This window comes from Ixodes scapularis, unplaced genomic scaffold, assembly GCF_016920785.2.
Source record: "Ixodes scapularis isolate PalLabHiFi unplaced genomic scaffold, ASM1692078v2 PGA_scaffold11__112_contigs__length_91849675, whole genome shotgun sequence".
Taxonomy (NCBI): domain Eukaryota; kingdom Metazoa; phylum Arthropoda; class Arachnida; order Ixodida; family Ixodidae; genus Ixodes; species Ixodes scapularis.
In genome coordinates this window covers 73,244,088-73,250,645 of record NW_024609837.1, presented here as the reverse complement: position 1 = coordinate 73,250,645, position 6,558 = coordinate 73,244,088, and the positions used below count along the sequence as shown (strand labels likewise).

The window sequence follows — 6,558 nt, the reverse complement described above, 5'->3', positions numbered from 1 at the left end:
CCCGCAAGAGGTCGTCGAACATGTCTCGCGGTCGGCTCGGAGGGCTACATACGTTTAGTAGAAAGAGTCCTCTATCGACTCTCCCCTCTGGCAGGAGTTCGAGGAAGGCATGCAGCACTGGGCTACTGAGTGTGTTTACAATTACCGGGATATGTTTTGCTACGAGTTTGCTGACGCGAGGTTTGTCCTTCCCGTCCGCCAGTTCCTGACTGAATGCAATGTATCCCGGAAGATTAGGCACGTAATCCACTTTCTGCAGTGCCACGGCGGCTGGTTTGTGTTCTTGTGTGGCAATGAACTGTGTGAGGCTGCCGCGCTTGCGGTGTGTCACACTCTAATGCCACACTCACGTAGAATTTGCCTTGTTTATGATTCGTGTTTGCGAGGAGCTACTGTTGAGTGAACTGTCCACTGAGTTTATTGGAATTTTAGGTTGCGTTCAGTGCGGGGTCTGGCTGGAGGTGTGTTTTGGGTTGTTGTTGATTGTGTAGAAGGGAGTGCGAGGGACTCGAATCGCGACGGTTTTTGTTTTGTTGATTATTGCCCGTCTTCATGGTGGTGTTGGTTATTAGATATGTTGACTTGCGTGGTGGGAGACCAGACGTGGGTTGGTTCAAGGGCTGTACGGTGGTGCGGGTGCACTCATCTAGTTTCGCGGTGGTCGCGCTCGCTGTGTGTGTCGATTTGTAGGAGGGATTTTTGCTATAGTTGGCGGGCGAATTGCATCGAGGGTCGCTGATGACGGCTAAGACTATACTTCGTCTCACCCTACGATGGACTAAAGGCAGAAGCTCCGAACCGCCAGATCCAATCACGAGCCACTTAGACATTGTGTGGTATTTTGCTTCGAAGCACGTATCGGTGCCCGCGCCTCGGATCACCGATGGGAATGGGCTGACAGTGGTTCGGATCGAGCAATGATTGACTCAGCAATTTTACATTGAAAAGAAAGCCACGGCTTACTGGCTCTTTGCAGTGTCGATGCTATAAAAATGACGCAGCGTTTTTGGATTCGGAGCATCATTCGTCCAAACCTAACCAACGCTAAGCGTGTCATAGTTTAGCGTGGAACGTGATTAGACCTGGCGGCCCGTGACTTTGGCCTTTAGTCCATCGTAGGATGAGACGAACTATAGTTGGGGAATTTTGTACAATTTTTTGCATTATTTGCTATTGTACCGCCCTTATCTCCTGAACTAGGTCCCGCCGTTCCTCTGTTATGAGTGCATGTAGCTCGTCGCGTAATTGTTTTTGGAGCGTTTCGCCTAGCTCGTTTACAAGCTGCTTGGCCTCACCTCTAAGTTCTTGTCGGATGCTTTCAAAATTTTCCTTGATATCCCCTTTGATTTCGGTCATAAATTCTTGCAGGTATTGGGCGTATCATTGTTGGGTATTTGCGGTGGTGTTTTGTTGGGACACCTCATTTGCTGGTGTGTCGGTCGCGTGAGCGGTTGTTTGTTTTAGGGGAGGGGGAGCTTGGCTGTGTCTCCGCTCTGCGGTAGTAGTGCCAATGTATTGCAAGGAAGAGAGACGTGCGGAACAGGGGGAGTAAGAAGGGTTAGGAGGCCGCTCTGCCCAGCTCACTTTTGCGCCCTTGTGTCCAGCCTCTGGGGTGTTGATCTCTGGTTGATTTTGCTAGTCCACCCGTCGTTGCTGTTCACGCTGTCTCTGTTAGCTCCGTGATCTGGTCGAGGACTGGGTTCTGACCTTGTTTGCATTGTCGCTTTGGTTGCGTCTGCCGCCGTTTCTTCCTGGGGTATCGTTCCTTTTGGTGTGGCTCGGCTGTCCCTAGGGAGGACCTGAGAGGCTGCGATAATATTCCTTCTCCCCCACGGTAGTGGGGATGGTGGAGTCAGGGTTCACGCGGTTGCAGCTTGGTAGTTCCGGCCAGTGGTGGCTCGCCAAGGCAGTGTATGGTAGCGGGGGGGGGGGGGGGGGGGGGGGCGGCAACGGTGGAGTTGGCTGTTGCTATTTTTTTCCCGCTGATACGGCGCGACGTGTTCCTTGTTGTAGGGGGCCCTTTCACGGGCAGGACAGTGAGGGTCGGTTGCCGGGTGTTCGCCTCCGCTATTAACGCAGTAAGCGGTGTATTCATTATCTTCCATGGCTCCACCGGGCGCGCCGCACGTAGTACAGCGGCTCTGTTCTGGTCGTGGGCAGACATCGGTGCTGTGTCCTAGGCCTAGGCACACGCCGCACACTTGCTGCCTCGGCTGGCACGGTCACCAGGGGTATTGCGCGCCCGATAGATACACGAAGCGTGGTACCTTGATGCCTTCGAAGGTGATGACAGCGGTGTTGGTTTGTTCCATCATCCGGGCATAGATGATGTTGATCCCGGTGGCACGTAGGTTTTCAGTCAGGTCCTCGGCCGTAGGCCGCGTTTCGACACCAGAGATCCCTACTGAAAAAAAAAACATTTGGCGCCTATATGAAAATAAACGGGTCCATACCGGTAACAGTTCAACCATACCGGTCACCAGTTTGTCAAAGGGGTCGCCCGTATGGCTCAAACGGGTCCCCCGTATGAGCCATAACGGTCACCTATTTCGACAAACAGGTCACTCCTTTGTCAAACGGGTCGCTCGTCTGGGCAAATGGGTCGCTCGTCTGGGCTAATGGGTGACTCGTTTGGGCAAAGTTGTCGCACGTTTGCTCAAACCGGTGACCATGTTGCAAACTGTACCGGTTTAATCAAACGGCTCTCCGGAGCCCGTTTGATCCTGAACGTACAGATCGGCGGCGTGGGCACACCTAGCGTTTCAGCCGTGGCAGCCAATGTTTCCGGAAGGCTGGAAGCTCCGGTTCATCGATTTCAGATCGTCCGCGTAATGCAAGCAATTATATTTATATATTCAATTGCGCTGATGTTCGCTTATACTGCAACTAAAACTAACACCTTTTTTTTTGTTGTTTTACGTAAACGCGCGACGTTGGTGAGCCGATATTTTTGACAGAACTTTAAAACTTTGTCCATCTTTCTTGCCTCAATTTACTTATTCAGCTCGAATCTCTCTCGCAGAAGACGCGACCGCGTGAAAGAATGTACGTCTAGACTCCGTTTCACTTTAATTCAAGACGCCGCGAAGGTAGCACGCGTACACGCGGCTGCAAGAACATCGAGCATTGCGAGAGCACGTCCGCCGTTGCAGCAGTCAAACTACGAGCTCGCGCTGAGTACTTTCTTCGCTCGGGCGCAAGCCGAGCTTCTGGCCGCCCCGCCGCCATTTCCAAGGTTCGAGCGTGCTAAAATGCGCGCGCACGTGTTTTTCTTTTTTTTTTTCAAGGTTACAAAAACACACCTCACTGGAATGCCTGGGGAGAGGGAGAGGGACTGTCCCTGTGGTCCTCGCCCCCTCCCTCCTCCCTTGTCACCCGTCACGTGACACGCAGCCACGCGCGAGCTACACGCTGATAAGCATCGAGATCCGGAAGGGTGCGCCGAGCAGCCGCTTTTTTTTTTTTGTCTGCTTGTTGTCAGTTCCAGCTCGAACTTCGCGCGTCCACCTGCTGCGATCTGTCGCCTAACCCTGCGGTCTTATTAGGATGTCTCTCGACAACGTATTGGATGTGCACCAAAGCTATCAGTGTTCGAAAAGTCCTACGTCTATATCGGCAACAAGCGATTCTTCAAAGAAGTCAAAAATTCTCGCGGTTTGGTTGGGTTCGGCAACTGACAGCTTGTGCGCCACATCGTGTTGAAACTTCCAAGAAGCCGTTCCATCTCATTTGTGTTTGTGTGGTTGTCCTGCTTTGACCGTGTCGACAAATATCACGGAATACATCTTTCAAGTCCGCTATTTTTATGGTAAGTGCACTGCAACCTACTTCTTGGCAACGATTGACCGTTCTTCTGTTCGTATTCTTCCAGATTATCTATACAATTGTGCAGCCACAATGCTCGCGGCAGCCGGGCAAATAATTTCCCGAAAGTCTACCTTCATAGTCTAGAATTACCTCGGTTCTTGTGTGGTTTGCTATCATCTCACTTGTATAAAAGCTTAGAGTGCCTCTCACCTTTCACAGATCGATGCACGTTTGTACTTGTCTACAGAAGACGTAACAAACTTTGAGGAGAATCGAAAGCAATCTTTTGTGTCTGTTTTCCTGTCCATTTGCAAGCACCTATGTGAGCACATTTGTTCTATGTGTTTCCTCCATGTTATAAATAGGTTTTTGAGTTTCGGAACGTCTTAAATCAGTTTAAAATAACCAACCTACCAGACAATCCCCGTTTAGGGTTAGAGAATAATTTCCCGATTCGTATGGCACGTTCAAACGTGTGGTCACGTGCATGGTCGAACGGGCACCTGTATCAAACGGGCACCTGTATCAAATGGGTACCGTTTCGAGCGGGTACCGTTTCAAACGGCTACCCGTATCCCATAATCACGTTTGATCCAAATGGGTCGACAAGTTTGCACCCGTTTGATTTACCAGTTAACCACCCGTTTGAAGTTCAACTGGTTTTTTTCAGTAGGGATGACGCCCCGGCACGAGTTGCCGGGGACTGCCAGGTATGCCGTAACTTTGTACTGCTTGGTGCCAAATGTGAGTGCTGAGATCTGTTGTACACGGGTAGAGGATTCCATGTTGGTGGTACTCACGATGACCAGATTTTGATCTCGGCGGATCTTTATGGTGGCTTGGGCCGTCTCGGTGGCGGACAGGTGGGCGGTCGCGATGACGGCTTGCGTGATTTTGCCTGTTTTCCCGGTTCTGAAATTGAGCCCATTTTTTGCCCGAATGACTACTTTTTAGTCGTCAACTGGGGCTGGTGGCAGCCTCTTCTGGCGCAGGGCCTGTTTGCTTCCATCGACTTCTGTTTTCTTGGTTATAGAAGAAAGCGGAGCCACCTGTACCTTGACGGGTATCCCCGGTTGACGCCAAGTTTGCCCGTCGGGCGATTTTTAGCTGCCGTCGTCTTGCCGGTTACGGTGTTGTTGTTAATCTCAGCTGCTGATGTCTTTTTCTTTCTCTAGTTGGAGTTGCTGCTTTCCGGCTCGCCGGCTGATTATATAAATCCTGGAAAATTAATTTTTTTTCTCCTGTTGATGTCGAGGGTCAACGCGTCTGGGAGGTGTGGTGCCGTCGCTCCAGCCGACCCTACTAAAAAAAAACCATTTGAAATTCAAACGGGTGGCAAACTGGTAAATCAAACGGGTGCAAACTTGTCGACCCGTTTGGATCAAAGGTGATTATGGGATACGGGTAGCCGTTTGAAACGGTACCCGCTCGAAACGGTATCCATTTGATACAGGTGCCCGTTTGAAACGGGTGCCCGTTTGATACAGGTGCCCGTTCGACCTTGCATGTGACCACACGTGCGAACGTGCCATTCGAATCGGGAAATTATGCGCTAGCCCTAAACGGAGATCGTCTGGTAGGTTGGTTATCTTAAACTGATTTAAGACGTTCCGAAACTCAAAAACCTGTTAATAACATGGAGGAAACACATAGAACAAATGTGCTCACGTACGTGCTTGCAAATGGACAGGAAAACAGACACAAAAGATTGCTTTCGATTCTCCTCAAAGTTTGTTACGTCTTCTGTAGACAAGTACAAACGTGCATCGATCTGTGAAAGGTGAGAGGCACTCTAAGCTTTTATACAAGTGAGATGATAGCAAACCACACAAGAACCGAGGTAATTCTAGACTATGAAGGTAGACTTTCGGGAAATTATTTGCCCGGCTGCCGCGAGCATTGTGGCTGCACAATTGTATAGATAATCTGGAAGAATACGACCAGAAGAACGGTCAATCGTTGCCAAGAAGTAGGTTGCAGTGCACTTACCATAAAAATAGCGGACTTGAAAGATGTATTCCGTGATATTTGTCGACACGTTCAAAGCAGGACAACCACACAAACACAAATGAGATGGAACGGCTTCTTGGAAGTTTCAACACGATGTGGCGCACAAGCTGTCAGTTGCCGAACCCAACCAAACCGCGAGAATTCCTGACTTCCTTGAAGAATTGCTTGTTGCCGATATAGACGTAGGACTTTTGGAACACTGATAGCTTTGGTGCACATCCAATACGTTGTCGAGAGACATCCTAATAAGACCGCAGGGTTAGGCGACAGATCGAAGCACGTGGACGCGCGAAGTTCGAGCTAGAACTAACAACAAGCAGACAAAGAAAAAAAGCGGCTGCTAGGCGCACCCTTCCGGATCTCGATGCTTATCAGCGTGTAGCTCGCGCGCGGCTACAGGTCACGTAACGGGTGACAAGAAAGGAGGGAGGGGGCGAGGACCACAAGGACGGCCCCTCTCCCTCTCCCCAGGCATTCCAGTGAGATCTGTTTTTGTAACCTCGAAAAAAAAAAAAAAAACACGCGCGCGCGCATTTTGGCGCGCTTGAACCTTGGAAATGGCGGCGGGGTGGCCAGAAGCTCGGCTTGCGCCCGAGCGAAGAAAGTACTCAGCGCGAGCTCGTGGTTTGACTGCTGCAACCGCGGGCGTGCTCTCGCAATGCTCGATGTTCTTGCAGCCGCGTGTACGCGTGCTACCTTCGCTGCGTCTTGAATTAAAGTGAAACGGAGTCTAGACGTACA

At 50.6% G+C, this 6,558-nt stretch overlaps 1 pseudogene; it reads right to left on the bottom strand.

Moving 5' to 3' along the window:
* Positions 1-1,657: 1,657 nt before the first annotated feature.
* LOC115328756 lies at positions 1,658-4,592 on the bottom strand (annotated as a pseudogene).
* Between the last annotated feature and the right edge of the window lie 1,966 nt (positions 4,593-6,558).